Genomic DNA, 24,847 nt, shown 5'->3' on the forward strand with positions numbered 1-24,847 from the left:
AATTATTATACAAAACTTCTATTGTGCAGGAAACTAACAGAAATAAATACATACCTTACTGGTACTGTCAATAAGAAAACAAAGGATTTATTGAAAAATGTAGTAAATACTAAACTTGAAAAGCGTGAAAGAATTTATTTCAGACAAGAGCAAATCCTTCTCGTTGGGTACAAAGAAAAGAAAGCATGAAAGCCAGTTTATCTGATAACATCTACAAATCATGCTTAAGACAAAGTATTAAAAAAAAGCAGGAGTGGGAGAAAAGTGGTGAAACTAATTCTATCTGATAGATACAATGAATTTACGGGAGGAGCAGATGTGAAGGATAAGTCTATCTACGACATGACATGCACAAGGGCTACCAAGCTATTGAGAAAAAAAATTTTCTATAACCTTCTGGATGTGGTTCTTCTGAATGCTTATTTTATAGTCTAAGAACACTGGAAATCCAGTGGAAAGAAAAGATTCATGATCAGTATTAGTATTATGATTAATGTAATAAATTGCTGTCACTGTACAATCACATACATGGTTTCATTAGACACACACTATTCATTAATATTATAGATAAGAATTTTTTAGCTCTCACTAGATTCTACATAAAAATCTGATATGAAATACGATTGGTTTATGAATTTTCTAATGTTTTCAATTCATTTTTGTAAGAATGCATTCAATACTGAGCCAGTTCACGGCAAGGTATCACAAATGTTTTCTTGAGTGTACTAATGTTTACGGTTTCCATAACTTGAAGGATATTTTTTCAGCATATAAATGTGGTCATTTTGCTCGGTCTAAATGTACAAGAAATTATTAAAAAAAATATCCCAAATAGTTTTTTTTTGGAATAGTATTTTTGGTAAAATACAACTCATAATTGTGCTTTTTACAACATTTTAAAAAAACAATTTACAAACTCCATATAAACGTTCCATTATAATAATATTTCATAAAAACTACTGTTCTTAATACACGATTTAAGATCTTAAAAGATCAGAGAAACAAAGCTAGCAGATATGAAATATAAATTTATATAATCTTTAAAAAATTTTTTTCTATATAAAATTTTACTCTTCCTGGTGATTATGTTTACAGTTAAAAAAAATTAATGCACTTAAAAAATTACAGATAAAGATTATTTTGTTTCTGAGGGAATTCTTAGCGACACCTCATCACAAGAATAAATCTTTAATTAAAAAAAGATCATTTTTTTAAAATTTTGAATCATTTTTATTTTTTTTATAACTTATAAAAACTTATGTTTAATGTACAACTTACCAAATGCGTGTTTTCTACACTACTTTTCAAATAATATAATATTTTAAACTAATACAAATAAATTCATAAATTATCAAACACTTTCATTCAATGACTAGATTTTATTGATTATATTTGAAAACAGGATTTTATTTCAAAGAAAATATTACAAGCTTTACAACTGTTTTGTATTAAATATTAATTTTTGTTTAAATATAATTGTTTTAAAATACTAAAATCAAATAAAAGAGATATTGAAAAAATCATTTATTTATATTCTCATATATTATTTCATCATTATCATATTTCATAATCTGCTCTGTGGCAGGTAACTTGCACCTTGTCCATCTCTATTCTCCTCCATTCCCATCTAAACTTATGACCTTCTGATATTTCTCAATTTCTCTCTTAACTAAATCTACAATTCTATTACACATGTCACTATACAAGTGACATCTATAATTTCATTCGTTTCCAGCTCTCTTTTTTGCATCTTATGCAAAAAAGGCTTAAATAACCCTTCTGCTCTCCACACCCATTGTTACCATTCTCTCTTTAAAAAAAAAATTACACTAAGTAGAATCAGAAAAAAATTTTATACAAAAATGATGTTGAAAACATCTACCAAATTAAACACTAATACATGAGTTTCTTTTACTCCTTAAAATGGAAACAATTAAACTTCTTTTTTTCTAAAATATATTGTTTTTTATTCATTCTTGTGGTAAAAACTAAAACAGTAAAAGAACACTGAGTAAATACACATTACAATTCACAACATTGATTTAAAAGTTATTATTGGCAAAAGTCAAGCTGCAACTTTTTTTACAATTTTATTCCACAGTCTGTACATAATAAACTTGTTCACAGAATTCAATGTAATGCAAGATTAACCAGGTACAATCACAACATAAAAATACTACTTGGTAATTAAATTACTTTTTTGTATTAAGTAAAACTATTTTCTATTTTTTTTTTTTTTTTTTAAACAAATATTTTTTTAAACAAATATATAAAATCACAAAAAAAAATTACTTCACAATTGGAATGAAGAATTGAAAGATACATTTCTGCATTTATGTTAATAATTAATATATTTTTTATTACTTATTACATAAATGCAAACTTCTTAAATTATGGAAAATAATAACAATAAAATACACTCCAAATGAAGACTTCATAATGGAATACAAAAGTACAATTGTTTTTTTTTTCTGGAATGTACTGTTTGTTGAATAATAAGAAATGCAATAAAAGAAATGAAAGTAGCCAAAATCCCAATTTTAACTGACTCTTATCAGTTTTTGAAAACTTTTTTGCACACACTATTTTGAACAAATATATAACTATATATTTAATTAAAAACTGTTTTAAATAGAAAATATTAAATTAAATATACATTATCTCTTATGGAGGGTCTTTTTAAATATATGTTTATTAATCGTATATACTTAACAATGGCAACACATCTTCTGAAGATGCATCATTTTTTTTCACTAACTCTCACTCAACATGGCACAGTCATACATACTAAAAACCTGTGACAATGTTTTTCACAATCTTCACCAATAATATTGGCCTCAGGCGATTTGACTAATTAATCAAAACGATACGACCACACAATCACATACAATATAAACTCACTTTGTCATGAAAAATCTGTGTTTTTCAAGCGGCCAGATCAGCCACAGTCTGGATATGTATCTCATTCAAAAGTTGTATTGAACATATTGAGATCCTCGAAAGACGTGGCAGCTCCCTGATCCAGCATCTGCATCATCATATCTGACAGTTCCTGCTGAGGAGGATTTCCTGTAGGAGGCCCACCATTGCCGTTTCCTGAGCCGCTGGAACCAGGTCCCGTCCCTGATTCCGGTGCCTGACTAGCTCCTTGCCATGACCACATTCCTGAATAAAAAGAATAAACTGACGTAACATAAAAATTTCAAAAAGTACAAATAAATCAGAATTGAAATGCTATATACTAACTCTAATTAACCTAATTATACCAAAAATTCAATAACATTCACACTTTGTTATATTTATCAAAATTTTACACCTACTTCTTATGATTATGTCAAAGAATTATGCCTGTTTTATTTTATGAAACTGAAATAGTCATCAAATATATTTTCTAGAAATAGATATTTACACCTTTATTCAACATTCTTTTGTTTGTTGTCTACACAAGTAAGAACAGCATTCTATTATTAATTTATGAACAATAAAAATCTGCTGTTGAATGTCAGCAACTGAGGCTCCTCTCTCTAGACACTAGCAGTGATGGAGCTTGTCATTTTATTATTAAACTAGTTATGAGCAAATGATAGAAGAAAGAATGTTTTTTCATTACCTATCACAATAATTTAATTAACAGCAGATAATTAGTTCACTGCTGATTCAGGAAAAACGAATGTATGTAGTTACTAACTGGAGAAAACACTTCTCTTCTCTTACTGGTTATGACTTTAGAACAAAGTGTACCATTCTTCGGATGCTGGGATTAAATAACCTTGTTTGGCTATATTCAACTATTTTCAATCTATTTTTTAATACAAATATTTTTATTAATTTTTCCAAAAACACATTCAAGTTTCACAAATTTTTAATCAGTCTCCTGTTTAATTTTTTTGATTTCTGTAATAATCTTTTATGGAACTTTTTGCAACATAAAATATTATCTAGAATGTTTGCAGTCTAAACAAAGTAGAACTGATTACGTTGCATACATTACAATGCAGTATTTAAACACCAGGCAAGATAACCTCAACTTCAATTTATTTTACTAAAGAAAGCAGGGAAAAATAAATTTGAAAATTAAGCACTTTAAATATCTCATACTTCCAAATCACTAATAAGAAAAATTTACAGAAATACTCATATAATGGTTTTTAGAAAGTATACTAGATGGCAAGTTTGGTTTTAGTCTTCAGATTTATTTTCAAAGGCAGACTGAAGAAAAACTAAGCTTCTTACAACGTATTTTCAAGTCTTAAAAAAATCATTTTATGATAATGCACAATGGAAAATATTTTTCAAAATACTATGAATATGGGGCTCACATCACGATGAAAGTATGTCATCAGTACATTTTATATTTCCCCATAAATAAAACTTTCGGCAACAATCCAACACTGTTACATCTAAAATATTACAATAGTGTAGGGTTATTTGGATTTGAATGTATGTGCGTAACCCGTGTAATTTTACTCATACGGTTCAATTAACACTGCTATGCAAAGAATGATTAACCTGATATGAAACAAGAACGTTAGTTAAACTATAACTGATTTATTGTGTTATACTTATTGTGAAATAGTATAACGTCAAAAATAATAAAATTAAACACTTCCAAAAACATTCTATAACTTAATGATCAAACATATCGGAACCAAGTCTAAAAAGAGTAAAACAAAAAAATTCATTTAAGTAATAAAAATTAAAAAAACCTCTCACAAAATGAATGTTTAAAGCAAGAATGATGTTATAATTCATTTTAAATAAAGATATATAAAAAACATTTTAAATTACCAGGATTTGGAGGCCCTGGAGCTGCATGGTAGGCACCGGGTGCTGCACCTCTTGCACCTGTACTAAGCTGTGTATACGTAGGCCCAGTAGGAGACCTTGATGGACTAAGCTGACTGTATTGGTAGCCTTCAGTAACAGGTTGCTGTTGAAAAAAAAAAACAATAAAACAATTTAATATAATTTACAAAAAGATGTAAATTCTTTTAGAAAAAAAAAACTTATTAATAAAATATTTACTTATTTTTACTTCATTATTATTATTAATATTTTTTTTTTCGTTAGATAATTTTAATACTTACACATATGCAAACTTTATTACAAAATATTTCTCAAATCCTTCCTGAAAAATGTCAGAATATCCATAAAGAAAAGTATTCTTCTTAATGGACATTCTGACATTTTTTATAATTCCAGGATCAAATTTATAAATTTCCAACAGATAAAAGTATGTTATATGCTGTTTACTTCATGTAATGAAGAAAAGTATGATTCTGTCATCATAAAAAATTGATAAATAATTTAAACTTATTTAATTTACAAAAGAATATACCAATTTAGTGAGATAGTTAATAGGTTGTGTAACAGGAAATTTTTTTAAAATAATTTGTTATCATGAAAATAATGCATAAACATAAACAATAATGCATAATGCACACAACAAATAATGCATAAATATAAACACGTCAAAGTTGTTTATACTGAACCAAAACTAGTTAATTACAAAAATCAGATGACACAAAAATTCCTGATAACAGAATAATAATAATAATAACTTATTACACAGATGAGTAATAAACAAAAGGTTATTTTTATGCTTCATAAAATACTTGCACAACATTTTAAACAAACTTTTTAACTGAAGATACAAACTATCTTTTTAATTATAAAAAACAAAACTCTTAACAAAAACAAATGTTTTATTCATTAATGCTGTGTGTGAGTGGTCAAAGGAAATCAGGGCAGAGACATGTGACATAGGAATACGAAGTTAATATCCCAGTTGGCCAAACGCTTAGAACTGAATGGTGAACACATAGAAAAATAGTGGTATACTTGCGTAATATGTCAAAAATTTCATTAATAAATATCCACTTTTCGATTTTTGTAAAATGTTGTAACCTTACTTTACAAACATACGATGTAATTACAAAGAGAAACACTTTTAGAAAATTTACTTTTTCTTTAATGTTTATCTAAAAGCTTTTTGAGTTTTTTATTTTCTCTAAAAAGAAAGTCAAACATAGAGAAAGAAAGAAACAATTATCAGAAATAAAAATAGTGTAAAAAAACGATAATATATATATTTCAGAATTAAATAATGTAGAAAAAATCATTATTTAAGATTTCCAAAAATCGAACAGTAAGTAAAACCTGACTACTCTACAATGTACTATCTCTCTCTCTCTAACTCTCTCTCTTATTAAAAACTTGGGCGATAAAGAAGAACCCAACAATCTGATACCACTATGAACCCTACTGATCCCTAGTTACTTGTGGATCCACATGATCCATAACATGTCAGTTAATCAGTTTGCTACTTAGTAATATGTGAAACCATGGTTCTAGAGTTTAATATTTTACTCGATATACATGTAATATTAAACACCTTTTTTTAAAGATAATAACACTAGTAATGTTTATCAGCATTACTAAACATTGATAACACTGATAAACATAATTTTTGTTTCCTAACATGCAATACATGATTTTATTTTTTTTTTTTATGTTGAAAAATAATAAGAATTTAAAATAAATAAGAATTTAAGAGGCTTTCTATCACCAAACATTTCTGAAAAATTTTTAAATTTTAATTAGAGGATTTTTTTCATTTTTCAATGTATAGTTAACTTTTAAGCTTCTACATTATTTTTTCTTGGTCCATTTTTTATTATTAACATAATTTGTAAGCTATAAATAAACAATACTAAACAACAAAATTAAATCATATCAGTGACATATTATGACATCATATCTAACACTGAAGTGAGCTTTCATGGACAAGATTAATCAAGTCTGTGCAGCTCAAAACATGTAGCTGAAAACACAGCTGTGTTGTTTGTATTAAGCACTGGATTTAGGAATGAATTAATTTTGTCCAGTCTTATTGCTGTCTTAAGTTTGTTAACAGTGCAGTATCATAATGTCCCGGAATTGTGTAAATGATGTGAATGCCTTTTGTTATGTATGTGATGAGTTTACAGTAAAATCAAATAGAAAAAACATTACACCTTTAATTAAAAAAGCATATCATTTGTACTTTCAGTGCAAAATTAGTGATCAGGATAAGATGTGGGCTCCTCCAAAGGATCGTGGGGAACCAAAGGATCATGTAACCAATTGTTACTCTTGGTTTAACAAGTGTGTCTGGAACTTTCTAAAAAAAATCTGAACATACTGTAAAATATTCTTCAATGCAATCTGCAATCAGGCCTGTACCTCACAGAGAAATTATTCCAGTTCCTGAACTACATGTGAATGTATGTTTTGTAAGTAGCGATGAAGAATCAGACAGTACTGAAGAGGACAACAATGATTTTGAATTATCTTCCAATAAGCCACATCTTATATCACAAGGTGAATTAAATGACTTGTTTAGTGATTTAAATTTATCAAAAAATCAAGCTGAACTATAAGGATCAAGACTGCAAGGTTGGAATTTACTTCAAAAAAATAAAAATTTTCAGGCTCTCGAAGCTGACAAAAAGAACTTTCTCAGTGCTTTATTGATGAAAATAATTAGGTTTATTTGACAAATATTGATGAGCTTATGTTGCACTTAGTACAAGTTCGTAAACCTCAGGACTGGCATGGCATTTTTTTATAGATTCGTCCAAGTATAGTTTAAAAGTGGTTCTACTACACAATAGTAACAAATATCCTTCGACCGATTGCTTATGGTATTAATTTGAAAGAGATGTACAATGTCTTTCATTAGACATTCTTGAAAAAATAAATTATAAAAAACATAGCTGGAACATATATGGTGATTTGAAAGTTATAGCTATTTTGTTAGGCAGGCAGTTACGCTATACTAAGTACATGTGTTTTCTTTGCGAATGGGACAGTCGAGCTAGGGATAAACATTATGTTACCAAAGAGTGGAAGAAACGAGGCAACTTAACTCCAAATGGGAAAAATATTATTCATGTGCCCTTAGTTGAACCCAAAAAAATATTTTTATTCCCTCTTCATATCAAACTAGGACTAATGAAAAATTTTGTAAAAGCAATGAAGAAGGATAGTCGCAGATATTTGTGCATCTGGCAGAAATTTCCGAATGTAAGTAACGGAAAAATTAAAGAAGGAATATTTGTTGTTCTTCAAATAAGAGAGTTGGTCAAAGATTATGTATTTAACTCGATGTTAAATAATGTAGAAAGTGCAGCTTGGGCTTCATTTAATGAGGTTTGCAAACATTTTCTTGGCAAACAAAAATCCGACATTTACCATGATATTGTTAATCAACTTCTTACTTCATACAGAGCTATGGGATGTAATATATCTTTGAAAATACATTTCCTCTACTCACATCTGGATTTTTCCTGGACAAACATGGAGATGTAAGTGATGAACATGGTGAACGTTTCTACCAAGACATTTCAGTAATGGAAAACCGCTATAAAGGGAAATGCAATACTAACACGCTAGCCGATTACTGTTGGACATTAATTCGGGATGTGCCTGAGGCTATTTATAAAGGAAAAACATCAGTGAAATCATTCTAACACAGGTATGGCCATGCAAAATTATAAATTTTACAGAGTTTATCTATATTATCCCTTACTTTTTTTTTGAAGCGTAATTTATTTAAAACTAAGGGTGATAGAAAAATTGTATTTTCAGATCTGTAATGTGCATAAAAAAGCAATTCAAGAAATGGTATCACACTTTGAAAAACATAAAAAAATTTTTGTTTGTCTATCAGTGTAATTATATCACTTATATCACTTTAATCACCAACCTTATATAAATACAATAATTACTAAAATAGGAAATTATAAATAGAAAATAAAAAAAATAAATTAGAACAATACACAAAATATAGCAAAAAAAAAAAATAATAATAAATAATCACATATGAGGAAAATAAAACAATATTTTAAAAGGCTTTAAAAAATCATAAGCAAGTGAAAACAGACGAGTTAGTTTTTATTTGTAGCTAAACCAACAAAACGTCAGTACAACATATGTAACTATTAAAAATAGAACAAATTAACACATTCAGTGTGGATATACTTCTAGAAATACATTTATTACTTGTTTCTGTATTAATCCTAGGGTTTTATAACATAATTTGTACTGTTTTCTTCTGTCTAAACACATTTCTTTTATGGTCTTTCATAAATAAAATGTTCGTGATGCTTAGCTAAGTGGGAAAATGAAATGAATATTTAACACTGTAGTTCATTTACTGAAACTGTAATAAGATTGTAAAAAATGTACTCTTACTTTTAATGCTACAACTGAATTTCACTAAACACGATCAGCAAAATTATTTTATTTTTTTTAATTACATGAACAATTATTCTAAATAAAAAATAACAAAAACGTTTGAATAAAGTAATTTCATACAGGTATAAAAGCATGCAAACACGGTATATGGGAGATCCAAAAATCGTGCACATCAAAATTCAAGCGTCTATTAATAGAAGTACAGTTTAGAAAGTTCTACTATCGGCTACTGCAAGATATCACCATGGGTATTAACAACAAATCTAGATGCCATTGTGATGTGTATTGATTATACAACACTGCAGTAGTGCTTTGTTTATTGCTTGGTAAACATGTCGTTTTTCCAAGAGCAACAAGTTTTCATGGTTAAACACTACTTTTCCAATCATTTTTATGCACGTTATAGATGAATTTCTTGGGAAATATCCGAATGTGGCAGTGCCTAACAATTTGTTCATAACCAGATTAATCAACTGTTTTAAAGAACGAAGATCAGTTGCAGACATGAAGACAACCGGGAGACCAGCCATTTTGACTGATGCTAAACTGGCCAAGGTTAAGAATGTAATGCAGCAATTGTCTTCAGAAAGCTTGGAGGAGATTATCAGCACACTCTCAGATTTCATATAAGGAAGTGTTCAGAGCGATGAAGCTATTACACTTTTCTGAAAATCATGTTCGCAGTGTTCAGAAATTGGAACCAGGTAAAGAAAAGAACATATAACATACATGGTTTCTGCAATGGAATTGCAGAGCTTGACTGTATTTTCTTCACTGATGAGGCATGATTTTCACCTTAATGACTAAGTGAACAGTCAAAACACTAAAATATGGTCAGCTGATAATCCATGTGTTACGTGAAAACTCTCACAAAATGGTAATGTAGTATGCTGTATCATGTCGTCAAATAGTGGGCCCCATTTTCTTTGAAACTACAGTGAAAAGTGTTGTGTACCAAGATCATTACACAATACCTGTGTACACAGGTACATGGTACCTCCTTCACAGACATTGGAATGTGATCTATAGGCGTGGGCCAGATACTCCTTTCTACACATATCCAGCTAATTACCACAGAACCTCACCACATTCATGTAAGAAATTTCGGTTTATATTTGAATATAAACTCCTCCCTCTCAATTATGTATCGAATGTTATTGAACGTACATACGAGATGATTGGAAACTTTATAACACTGGGCTTGTAATTTCAAAACGGCAATACTTACATGCTATGCTATTGCAATAGATCTCCTTCAAAGTAGTTTTTTTTTTTTTTTTTTTTTTGCTTTCAACTGAACACATTAACTACAATTGTGTTTCCACATCTTAAAGCATTCCTGGAAATTTTCTTTCTATAAGGGTGTTAATAACCTCATCATATTTGCGTAGATGTCTTCAATTAAGTCAAATATATTCCCTTTCAGCGAAAATTTCAATTTAGGAAACAGGGAGCAGTCTAAATCAGAGGAATAAGGGACTGTGGAAGCACAGGAACATGGAATTTGGCTAAAAATTCTGTGATAGAGAATCCATGATGAGCTTATGCTATCCTGGTAGAGACCCAATTTTTGTCTCATCATAGTGCTGGCCTTTTCTTCTGCACATTTTCTCACAAATGCTTAAGGTCACATTTATAGTATTGCTAGTTGAATGTGTGCCCCTTAGGGGCAATTTCATGATGTATGATGATACCTGAAGATTCAAAGAAAACCACCAACATTGTTTTCACTTTAATTAACTTTGTCATGATTTTTTTCAGTTGCAGTAAAGTCTTTTCCAGTTGTACTTTTCCATGAGATGATTGTGCCTTTGTTTCTCGGTCATATCCATAAACCCATGATACGTTACCTGTAATTACTCTAATAAATCTGGGTAGGTTTCGGCCTGATTATTCAGTTCATGAGACACTTCCAAGTTGGTGTTGTTTCTGCTGGGCTAACAACAATTTCAGAATGAATTCACTGTCACTCGATACATGTTCAAATCTTCAGTTAAAATTGTCTGAACTAAGAAGAAACTTAAATTCAGTTCATCAACCATCCCTCTAATAGTAAATCTAACGGTCAGACTGCACTAAATCACAAACTTTCAGAATTTTTTCATTGATTTTTGAAATGGAAGACCAGCCACAATGGGGCCATGAATCATCTTTGACTGATTCATGGTCATCTTTGAATCTGCTGAACAAAATGAAAACATTTAAATGGCTCAGACATTTATCCCCCCTCCCAAAAGCTGTTTTTAAGAGTTCATAAGATAAGTTTGCTTATTAGCTTTACTCTGATTAATTTACTTCCTTTCCACTTCATTCTCTAAAATCCATGTCAGTACTAGGACCAACAATAGTCTAGTATGAGTACATAATTTGAGATGTTGAACATTCTGGTAAGTATAATCTAAGATTAAGGACAGGTTCAATAATGGTATAAATGTCTGCCAATAACAGTTTGGTAGCCCACATACATCCAAAACATCAAAGCTGTCAGCTAATTCTTTTTTATGATACAATACTTTTTATCTACATAATTACCATCTATTTTTTCAATATAACATTCATTTAAAATTCTTTTATTTATTGTATTTTTCCATTACTCCCAACTGACACGACTGAATATCAAAAAATCGCCAATAATCTAAATCTAAACTAGTCTCAATCACCCAAAAATCAACTTATAATAAAACATTTTATAATAATATATACACAATCTTTAATTTATCTTCTAATTAGTAAACATAAGAAGTGTTCTCTTCAAAAATATACGATCCATTAAGTGTAATCTGCCAAAATTCACTTCAATAACAAAGAAATCCCTAACAATTCACAAAACTGTTTTAGCATTTAGATGAACTTTAAAATGTTTTAATTATATGAGAATAAAATAAATAGACCTTATGTTACATGGTAGATATAATATTCAGCTAAAATCTATGTTCTTTCTCATATTTTTAATATTTTCTAATATTTAACTTTACTTAGTTTTAATCAACAAAATAAGATTATTTTAATAATAGTATGTTTAATTTTACATGAAGTTTTTCCGATTTTTTTATGCTAAAATAATTACGTGAAACAAGATAGGTAGGAAGAACATGTAAAAAATGTAATTGGCATAAAATGAGCCGGTTACTGAAGGCCACTGGTCACAACAGTCATTGGGCACTGAGCGTGTTTAATGTTTAATATTCCCAGTGAAAAAAGTTATTTAAAAAAAAAACGTTTGAATACAAGTAAAAAATGGTGTAATAAAAATATTCTATTTTTAAATCCCTGCTGTATACTATAACCAAATGTTTCTCACTTACATCCAAGAAGGTAAGATTAAAGCTACATAAACACTTTTCTCACACCTCACACATGTATTTATACTTTAGATGTAAGAAGTTCATTGGCTGATTTTCTATTTCCTATCTATTCTCCCAAGAGCCACTCTTAACATACTCTTTAACTAATTTAATTTAGAGATAAATCTCTCATACTTAACATACTCTTTAACTACAAACGCAAATTGGCAAATCTTCAGTTAATGAAGATTCATTTTTGTTATTTTTTACTTTAGTTAATGAAGAGTCTAGTTATCATGTTCTTAATAATAATAATAATAATAATAATAATAATAATAATAATAATAATAATAATAATAATAAAACAGGTACAAAGAAACATTTTTACTAATTATATAGACCCTAAGTAACTAATCGACCCTTAAAAAAAAAACTGAAGTTAATTTCAAAAATCTTCCTAACTTTCATTAATTTATAAAAAAATTAACATAATTTACATAAAATAAACAAACAATTTATCATTCCACATTGAATGTGTTAATAAAAATTATTATATCTTTAAAAATACTTAGGAAAGTAAAAAATACTAAATGCAACATATAGTGCCACTTAAAAGTTCTGCATTTTTAATTATTTAGACAATTCTTTTTTAAATTATGAATTTAACTAAATTTTAGCTATCAAATTGTCAAGGAAAATTTCCCTAATATAACTAAATATCGTAAAATACAATTACAATAGTAACAATAAACAATGATTGTGAATTAGTGCTCAGTGCATATTTTATTAGCAACTTGGTAGATTTATGATGCAGCTCAACACAAACAATTATTTACATAATATACCACCACAATATAAATGATAATATTAAGATGAAAAAAAAAATCAAAAGTGGTGCTAAAGCAGTAACCTGTCTTAAAGTCCATGCGGTCTGTGCAGGTGTGGGGAAGTGGTAGTTTAGAGATGCGGGGAATACCGGCCTGTGTTGGTGAGTTGTAGCTGATTGGAGATGCGTTCGGCTCGTACCCACTGTACACATTCTGTGTGCTGGCAGGACGTTGTGCATTACCGCTATGTATATGTTGAGGCATATGAGAATATACATCTCGCCGTTGAGGGAGACTATAATCTATGCCAGGTTGATATGATACCCCATCACCAGCTGGTGTACTGGTATCACACCCGCTTTCTGTAGGGCCTCCAGGACCTGGCGAGTGCAATGACCTGAAACAATACATTATTTCTTTATATATAATTCATTATTCAAATACAAATAAATAAAAATTACCTGGCCTACTTATCAAAATCATAAGTAAAATTTTAAATATAGTGACTATACTGCTAATGTAAGTTAATAAATTTTCTTACAAATATTGCTGCATATTTTAATTAATTATAATTTCCTCTCATATGAATCATAAATAACATAAAGAATAAAATATTTTTGAATGAAAAATGTGCATCCACTATTAAAATTAAAATAATGGTATGCAGCAATTTTGATTTTTCTTTAATTTAAAATAAATTTACAATACAGTAAAATAACTAAAAGTTAACTCAAAAATCATTCAACTCAAGACATAAATGTACATTTCCAACTGTTAAACAATCACCTTTAGCAGCTGAAATGGATTAGGTAAGAGGAAAAAGGTAACCAGAAAATACTTTATAATGAATCCAAAAAATTGAAGGTTCCTTGGCTCTGCTCAGAGAGTTTGTTGAGTGATAACAATGTTTGAGGATTTGTATTTTCAAATTTATTATCTAACTGGATTAAAATTTAATGGTGCAACAATACTTCACATTTTTAAAATTATCCTATTCAACAGCTGCAGAATGAGGGTGCACAACTTATGATAGCTTCACAGCACTGATAACTACAATTCACAATTTACACATAATAAACAAAATGCAAAATCTTTAGAAAAATATCACACACACGTGGTTATAAATCCTAATTTTCTAATGTTTTTTTATATAAAAAATATTTTATATAAAGTCTTAAAAAAACCATGTTCAGATCGCTAAGTTTTCTTTAATCCTGTTTTTGCAGTTTAAAAATGTTTGCAATATACTTTTTTAATGTTAGGGAAAAAATCATTCAAATAAAATTTGAAAGTAAAGGTAATCTGTATGTAATAAACTGTTAAATGATATAAATCAACAGATTTTTCAATATGAAAATTACAATATTACTTTTTACCTGAAAAAAAAAAAAAAACAATTTATATGGACAACACATGACTTCCTTGTACGTCTATGAAATTACATTTACACATTTTTTTTTTTTTTTTTAAATGAAAAGTACATAAAACTTTATCTCATTAAAAACCTCAATTTTTTTCATATTTTTTCTTTTTTGTTACTGAATTATTATTAGTCGTAAAATTTTTTTTTTACAACGAGAGGCTAATAATTATTAGTAAATCAATATATAAAAATTAAAAAAAAAAGTTAATAAAAAAAGGAGATGAAGTCCGATTCAAGCTGATGTGACTTCCCTTAAGATCCAAATATTTCATTAATTAAAATTTTATTTGGCTGTAACTGGAATAAATGGAAATAATTACCACTTATGATATATCGTTGAAAAGCTTTCAATAAGGGCTTATTACTGTTAAGTTAAGAAAAAGCCCAAAATCCAAACCTTTTGGAATTTTGGGCTTTTTTGAACACTTTTGGTTCAGTCAATTGCAATCAAAAGGGGAGGTGCACAACTAGATGTTACAACAGTCCTAAAGCCAAAATTTCAACATCCTACGGCTAATTGTTTTTGAGTTATGCAAGATATATTCATACATACATACAGACGTCACATCAAAACTAGGCAAAATGGATTCAAGGATGATCAAAATGGATATTTCAGCTGAAATCTGGAAACTGAAATTTTTACCATCATAATACTTTGTTTACTTCATACAAGGAAGTAAAAGATATTCAAAATAACACTAAATGCTACAAGCTCACTTTAACACTTTGTTAATAATAAATAAAATATTTTCAAACCATTTTCATTTTAATTATAAAACTTTTTATTTAAATTTTGAAGCTAAAAATAAAATATTAATATTAATTCAATTTTTAATGAAATAAAAAAAAAATACTGACTTTGCAGTTGTATTAGTGCAGACAATATATTCTACTTCATCAGTATAAGGATTGAGGAAGGCAAAGGCTGATGTTCGTAACCAAACCCATTCTCGACTTTTAGCACGGAATCGATACATCACTGACATGACTTGGCCTTTTAGTTTTAATACTGAAAAAGATGTTCAATAAAAATATTAGAACAAGAACAAGGTAATATAATTGACAGAAAAAAAAGATATATACATAACATTAATAATGTGTTATCACCTTAAATTGACTGCTATGGCCAATAATAACCCCCAACAATGCGGGTGGCAACTATACCCAGTGTTGTTTCACATGGGAAGGAATTCTTAAAATACATCTTCAGTAGTTTGTATTTCATTCTTGCTTCATACACTTCAATTTTACAGGATACTAGTGCCTGAAACATTCCAGGTATTGTAGAAACATCAGGAGATGCAACTTACAGTCTCAATCAGAACTCAGTAGATAAACTTATTCATTAAATAATAAGGGATCTGAAATATACATAAATGACTGACTCATTATTCATTAGGCCATAACATCACTGGTAACCATTTACTGTATTTGTAATCTTAACTTTATTTGATTTTGTGATGGAAATATTAATACATTGCCCAACACATTTTTGTTCAATACTAACATTAAAAAAAAGATTGTTTTTTATAACAGATAGAAATACACAAGCCATTAAACAAACTGAAGAATTTACTCTCCCTAAGTAAGTTTCCATTTGCAAATTTCAATTAAATTATTCTATGATAGCAAAATATTAATGTTATGTAAAAACAAAAATACAATTCTTCAAACATAAAGTAATGTTACATTCTTTAAATATAAAATTCAAAAATTTAGTTATATATAATGTGTATCAAGTTAGTAGGACCAATTTGAAATTTTTTTAAACTTAACTGTTACACAATCACTGTTATCTATTAATTAAAGATAAAATTAAAAAAATTACTGGAGTTCAATTTTTAAAATAAACTGAGGATCTATTGATATCAAGTTTATTACAGTTTTCCTAATAAATAAGAAATGCTAAATAGAACTTTAAAAAATCTGTCGTCTAAACAGTAACTTAGGTATGATCCAAAGAGAGAAAAAATCATCTAAAATATATATTTTTCAATTAAAAAGAATCCTTCAATACTCTTCTAAAAAGTTTAATTTCTTTATGCCCTTAAATTCTATACAATAGTTTATTATACAGGATGATTACAAACGATTCATTGGCTTTTAAAAATCTATATTTAGAAAAGTAGTACACATAAAATCATGAATGATACGTGAAAATAAACAGACACTGACCAAGTTTCAATCATACCTTCATAAATTTTCAATATGGCCTCCATTTGTCACAAGACACACATCTATGTTGTACTCCAGTTCAGCCCACATGCACATTAACATATCCCTATTGATGATGATAAATTCAGCTGTAATGCGTTCCTGTAGTTCAACCAAAGTTACTGAGTGTGCTAGTATGTAAATACAGTCTTTAACATATGCCCCAAAAAAAAACCATGAGATTAGGAGATTTAGGAGAACATTTTAAGAATGCTAAGTGATCATCTGCACATCACCCCATCCAGTGGCGCGGGAGTTCTTTATTCAGGAAGCTTCATACTTCAGCATGCCAGTGAGGTGGAGCTCCACCTTGTTGGAATATAAAGTTATTAAATAATACGAGGTATTAGATACCCGTCACAGTATTCTCAGAGAAGAAAAACAGCCTTGTTTTGTTTTAGACAGTGCGCCAAAAACATTAAGTTTTAGGGAATTATGTTCACATTCTACAGAATTACGTTGTTCAGTACCCCACATCCTGATATGGCGATTCAACTTTCCATTCAAGTGAAATGACGCCTCATCACTAAACACCAGACGGTTAGCAAAATCGTCATCCTCCATAGCTTCCTGCATCATTACAAAATTTGCATTGTTTATTAAGGTCATTTGGTTGTAACTTTTGTGTTAACTTTATGTGATATGATTTTGCAAATCATGTGGTTTAACTTTATGTGGTTGTAAATGAATTTGCAAAATCTTCCAGACAGTTGAATGCGAAATATCAAGTTCACTACTAGTGCTTCGAGCTGACTTGTTTGGGCTACAAACGAAACTCTCCCTGATTCTGTCCACTGTTTCATCCAAAACACTAGGGTGTCCAGTGCTTTTACCTTTGCACAAACAACCAGTCTTTAAACTGATGATACCATTTTGGAACGCTTTGGTGGCCTGGTAGTTCTGTTTCAAACCGTCTCTGGAATAAACGCTGCACGGTAATAGCGGATAAACATTTCTTATATTCTAAGACACAGAATGCTTTCTGTTGCATAGATGCCATTTTAGAAACTGAGCTTGTGCTGCAACCTGTTGGCAACCTCTTTAACCCTAACCTGAAACTTGAACAGTTTCTATTTATTTTCATGTATTGTTCATAATTTTGTGTATTACTTTTTTAAATACAGATTTTAAAAATTCGATGAATTATTTGTAATCACCTGTATAATCTGAGACTTTAATAATATGTACTTTTCTCAAAGTGATGCAATGCAAAGCTAATGTAAGAAATCTTTATGAAAAATATTGTATTTATGTTACGAGCAGCGGTATCATACGTAATGTCTTGGAATTAATCCAGAATATTACATACCTTTCAGTCAATTATTGATTGAAGTAAATAAATATTTAATTCAAAAGAAAATAATCCTTTACATTAAATGAATTCTATTAAAGAGATTACTTCATATTTTTAATACATATAAATATTTAAGGGTACTTAAATCCTAAAAAAAATCACAATTACAAGTTAAATTATAAAATGATTTAAATTATAAAATAAAATAGCTTATTATATTAAAAGCAATGGAGTTTACACAAAAGTTAACAAATTTAATATTTATTTATTATAAGGGTGTTAATTAAAAGCTTCTAAGTTTGTTTATTAAACCGCTAAAAGACTTAATATCCAGCCATAAATAACCACTTTGTAGAAAGCAGTCTCATCAGCAAACTTAATTACCTTAATTTTACAAACAGTGAAGGAGAAATCAATTAGTTAAAAATGTAAAAAAAATGATGCCTAAAACTGCAAAGCATCACAAAATGTAACAGGTGGATTCAAATTGTAAACAAGATTTTTCATATATTTATTATTAAAAACCATATACTATGTTTGAATGTTTATTACTCTTTCTACAAAATACCTCACTGCCAGACCTTTCAATTTTCTTTAATATTAGTGATTTATATAGTTAAGCTTTTTTTATTTCCATAAGTACTGAAGTTATATATTTCCCTTTAACTACGAACTTAAATGAAGTAGAAAGAACCATTATAAAATCTAAACTGATTAGAAAAGAATATTTTATTATCTCCTAAATCATCTAACAAGTTTTCTTAAGCGATTATCTCAAAGATTTTTTACTGGCTGACACAAATTTCTTAAAAAACGTCAAATTTCAATCAAGAATCTATCATTAAATTAAAGAAGGAAAAAGCAAGTGAGCAATTAAATGACTTTTGTAGAGATCCTGTCACAGCCAATCAACAATAACATTTTATTGCTACAATGCAATTTTCTGAACTATTTATTAAAATAACAACATATATATTTATATTTAATTTGTAAGTATTTTAATACTTTGTAATTTGTTAGTTAACAAAAGTCACAGAAACTGCAGGTAAGAAAATAACATACAGTAAGTGTGAAAAATCTGAACCCACTTCGTTTTCATATCCTGCTACCTAGACATAAGGAAATAAGATAAGATTTGATTCTCCTTTTTATAAAGCCAAGAAACATTTAATTTTTATGTTTTTTTCTTACAACATTCCCCATTAATAATGCTATTTTAATTCATTATCAGAAAAATACCTAAGTTTTACTGTATTTATTACATTTATATAAACGCTTTCATAATCAACAAAAAGAAAAACCAATCAGAGACCTCTAACAAAGATTGAGATTACAAACATTTTTTTGTGAATAAGATCTATATATCTGGCAACTGCCGTCTGTTAAAAAAAAAACCCAAACATTTTTAATTACATGCAAAAGGAGATATTCAGTGACATGCAGTTGGCAGCACTGTGTTGCACACAACCTCCTCTGTAACCACATGTTCTTAGATTGTTGATATCTTGTTTAGTTTTCATGTTATTGTTATTTGAGTGTAACATGTTAGTAGTGATTTTTGTAATATTCCATTTTTGGGAGCAGCAATACAATGTAAAATTTTGCATGAAACGGGAAAATTTTCATAGAAATGATTCAACTTTTGAAACAAGCTTATGGAGAAGATGCTCTGGATTGTATACAATGTTACGAATGGTTTTCATGACTTAAAAGTGGTTGTCAGTCAATTGAAGATGACCTTCAACTAGGAAAGCCTTACGCTTCAACTGATGACACCCATGTTCAGAAAATCAACGATCTGGTGCATGCAAATCACCGATTGACTGTCAGAGAACTTGCAGAAGAGGTTAGTATCTCAATTGAGAAATGCCATGAAATTTGAGTGAAAAATTGAACATGCATCAAGTTGCATTAAAGTTTGTTCCTAGTTTGATGACCGACAGCAGAAAGAACATCGAGTGGATGTTTGTCGGCATCTTGAACAAAGCCAACGAGGATGAAACATTCATGCAAAGGATCATAATGGGAGATGAAAGCTAGGTTTTTGGCTATAACAATAAGACAAAAGTTCAATTATTACAATGGATTGGCAAAGGATCTCCATGCCCCAAGAAATCATGTCAAGTCTCAATCCGATGTCAAAGTGATGTCTCTATTTTTTTTCAATTTTAATAAAATCATGCATTTTGAATTCTTACCTCAAGGTGAAACACAGTGAACTATGCATACTATCAAGGCATTTTACAAGTTACAAGAAAAAATCCACAAAAAGAGACCAGAGTTGTAGAGAGACAACATTGTGGTTCTTTCACCACAACAATGCGCTTGCACACTCATCTTTGTCAATTAGTCAGTTTTATGCCAAAAATCAGATGACTGTCCTCCTTAACCTCCCTACTCGCCAGACCTGGCTCCTTGAGTTGAGATTTTTTCTTATTATCGAAATTAAAATAAGTGATGAAAGGATACTGTTTTGAGACTATTGATAACATAAAGATAATTTGTCACAGACCTTAAAGGCCATTTCAAATTAAACTATCTATGACTGCTTCGTGAAGTAGAAATGCCGCTGGAAAACGTGTGTGAATAGGGGAAGGGAATACTTTGAAAGGGACATGGACCAATAATCTGTAAAATTAATAATAAAGATTAAAAAAATAAAGTTCAGTTATATTTTGAACAGACCTCGTATATTTATCTTCTTATTTAACTAAAATTATCTCATATTTTTGTATTACAATTTAATGGCTTTTCACAGTTTAGCTCAATCTTAAGTCCTTATTGATTATGACAATTTGTGTATGATGAAAAAAATGAATACGACTGAGAAAACCCACCTTACCTTAATTTTATCAACAATCTATAATAAAATCACCACCCAATATAACATGAATACATACAATTAAATCCTTAATCATTTACACAGAAACCCTTCAAAACAATCCAGAAAACATTAAATATTAATTTCAGATGCTCTATTTACAATAAATTAATTCTGATATTTTTTATTAGGCGCTACAACCTCAATTTCAATGACATGGACTCAAATATCTAATACTTACTGAAACCACCTAAGTCTCCTTCTACCTTGAAATTACGATTAAATTTCCATCCGTAAAGTTTTTTCTAAAATATGTAACAACTTGTTTGTACAAAGTTATATATAATGACAATACTCAAAATCAAATTTAAAAAAAAAATGAAGCAGTCATAATTGTAACACAAGTAAATCAAGTAGTTGTCTGAAGGTTTTAATAAAAAAAAGTCTGATTAGCTATGTAATTGAATAAAAGCTATGTTGTTATATATGGCTAAAATTCATAATTATGATACAGTATTAGATCATTATGTTACAAACAAGATAGTAAACATTTTTTCAGTAAAGGTTAAGTATATTTCAGAAAATGTTGTTTCTCTACAGAAGAAATGCCAGAGAGCAGTCAATGTGTAAAAAAAAAAAATGTACCATGAAATGAATTATTATTCACTGATCAAAGCTCATTTACCCTGTTCAAAGCTCTCCTTCATATGGGTTTGATCCTCTGGGTGGATAAACTCAAAACAGGACTTGCCAAGTAATTCAGGAGGTGTATAACCAAGCAGTGCCATTACTCGCTGGTCAACAAATGTGAATTTGCCATCTTTAGAATGACGTGAAATAAATTCTGAAAATAAAAAAATAGAATTAATAAAATTTAATATTTTATAAAATAATTATGTATGTAGCTAATACAACAATGGAAAAACTAATCCTAGTCAAATTTACAGGTATATCTTTATAAAGCAGTAGTTTCTTTTTTCTGTAATTTTCCTTTAAAAAGGATTGACTTTACTAACTTTAGAGAAGTTAATAGAGAAGAAGTTAATATTTTGTTGATTGAAATTACTCTGTTGGTTAAAACTAAAACCGGTCATTCTCAATACACTAAAAATTAAAAAAAAATGTTTTTTAGAAATAAAAAAATGTTTCAAATAATTCATTTAAAAAACTGAATTTAATGTACACATGTACATTTTAAATTTCCTCTTGAAACTGTATGAATGCATACAGAAAAAGCAATGTGGTTGGCAGTTTTTTTACTTTTTTTGCATAAAAAACCTGCTAACTAGATCTAGTTGTTAAAAAATATGAAAATGTATGCAATTGCAATAATGTCCTAAACATTATTTTGTTTTATCCTAATGTAGTAATGCCTTCAATTCATAACCTATTGTTTATTACAACAAACTCTTTACCTCTCCATCAATCAGCAGTGCTTTCAGTAGACTTTTACTATTCATATTAAATTGCAGTCTACTAAAGTAGTATTCTACTGGCATTCAGCATTCAGTTTTGGGCAATATTTGAAGAATTTTTATGAGGACATTTACATAACAAATGTTAAATTGGTAATCATTTTCTAAGCTGCCCCAGTACTAAGAACGATTTAACCAGCATCAAGCAATGCCTGTGGGTTCAATGATAATGAGTTTCAGGATGTTATTGATTTCAACTGACAACATTATACCTTAATGAGATTATACGCTTATCAATTATTGCCTTCCTCAGAAAGTTAAGTAGAGCATTATTTCCTGTCAAGAATCATCCCAAAGTTGAATGAAGTATACACAGTATATGTTTATGCAATTTTTTCCATTGGTCAATTAACAGACTAAAATGATAATTTTGTTGTCAGAACTACCCATTTTGACACACAAATGAACTTAAATTTTGAAGACAATCATTACTGATTATGGGTTAAAATGTGAAACAATTTCATTTTCAATAGGCAACTGAATATCACAAAAAAAAAACATTTTCTCCATCTACAAAGTCTAAAAAGTTTTTTTTTTATATTCAATCTCATTCATCCTGAGCTGAGGACAATTCATGATTTTCACCATTTCACTGAACATACTGCGAAAAACTTCTCCATGTTTCTTACATCATAATCTATATTACTATAATTACTCATCTTCACAAAATTCTGATGTACACAGTGATCAACACAAAGAAAAAGCATATGGTATTGTGATAACTCCTTAAACATCTCAAATATAGATTTTTTGTCAACCCATCCTACAGAATGGACTTAGTAGCTAGTGATCTGCATATGTTCACAAAACTAATAATTAAGAGAAGTGACAAAAATAAAATAAAAAAATAAAAATAGTCATCAGATAAATAAATGGAATGGCAGACAAAGTTTGATGAGATATGCAGAAACTTGTTGCATCTAAATGTCTTTTTAGGTTATCAATGTTGAAAAATAAATTGACAAAAAGTAAAAGTAGAAGTATCGTAAAAGATTTTAAGAAATTTTTGTTGGTTACTTTCATAATAAAATGAGATTAACTTTTGTGTGATCTTTGTATATTAATCAAACAAACAAACATTTTGTTAATCAAACAATTCATTTTGTTGTATTATTAGAAGGAGCACATTCTGTCTTCCATTTTAACTCTTCACAGTCCTTTGTTGTAATATACTTGATATTCTGAAATTCACATCAAGTCCAGTGGCGTAAACCACTCGACATTATGTAATTCACATAGCACTACAATGTCGTGAAACACTTGACACGATGTTCAGACATCAGTAAATCTTGAACAGAGCATCGCTCGACATTTAGACAGTTCTTGCTCAACATCGTATTCTATTTAGTTTAGCATCAGTTGTTTAATCTGAATCTGTTATGAGTAACGAACACACATATGACAACATGTGTTGTCTGAATTGTAAATAAATAAGTTAAGGTAAGAAATATTGCTGGAAGTTCTCATTGTACTCAAATTGGAAAATATTATGAATGAGTTTTCTAGTGATAATTTGGAAAGTCTGTTTAGTGATAGTGACTGTGATCCAACAGTTAATGAAAATACTCTTGATTCGCCTTCAGGATCACGAAGTGATAGTGAATTTGAGGTTAATGATGTGCCGGTTTGTGACAATATTGAAGATAATTCCATGAGTAATACCGATAATTCTGATAATCACATCACTTACCTTCGCAAATGGGCCATTCAGTAATACTTGGTATAATGCATTATGGGAAAAATACAATGTAATTGATGGTGATTTGCCAAAATTTCCATTTAGTTCCATGATATGGTCCAATATATAATAATAATGTGAAAACTGAATTTAAATACTTTCAGTTATTTTTTACCGATTCATTATTGTCTGAAATTTTTGCAGAAACTAATTGATATGCGGAAGAAAATAAAATCATTTTTACATGTCCTACCTAACGGAAGTTAATTTTGGCAAAAAAATGAGGTATTTTCAACAACTTGATTGGCTTATAACAATTATTAACATTTAATTGCAGCTCTAGTTAGAATTATTTTATGATTTTTTTTCAGTTCTATTATACTATCTCTTAAATTTTACCTACTACTAACAATAAAAATATTTTAAGTATGAAAATAAATTTATTAATTTAAAAAGAAACTTCCAAGTGTTATAATGTAATAAAATAACTGTTGGGAATTGCAAAGAAATTAAATTTTAGGCAAGACAGGAATATCAGATTTCCCTTACTATAAAAATTGGACCTGGCTAGGATATCAGTGGAAAAAAAAA

At 29.0% G+C, this 24,847-nt stretch overlaps 1 pseudogene; it reads right to left on the minus strand.

Annotated features, from left to right (window-relative positions):
• Positions 1-1,330: 1,330 nt before the first annotated feature.
• The window catches only part of LOC142324622 (aryl hydrocarbon receptor nuclear translocator homolog), a 39,711-nt pseudogene continuing 16,194 nt past the window's right edge, over positions 1,331-24,847 (minus strand).

This window comes from Lycorma delicatula, chromosome 5 (assembly GCF_047948215.1).
Source record: "Lycorma delicatula isolate Av1 chromosome 5, ASM4794821v1, whole genome shotgun sequence".
Classification (NCBI taxonomy): Eukaryota; Metazoa; Arthropoda; class Insecta; order Hemiptera; family Fulgoridae; genus Lycorma; species Lycorma delicatula.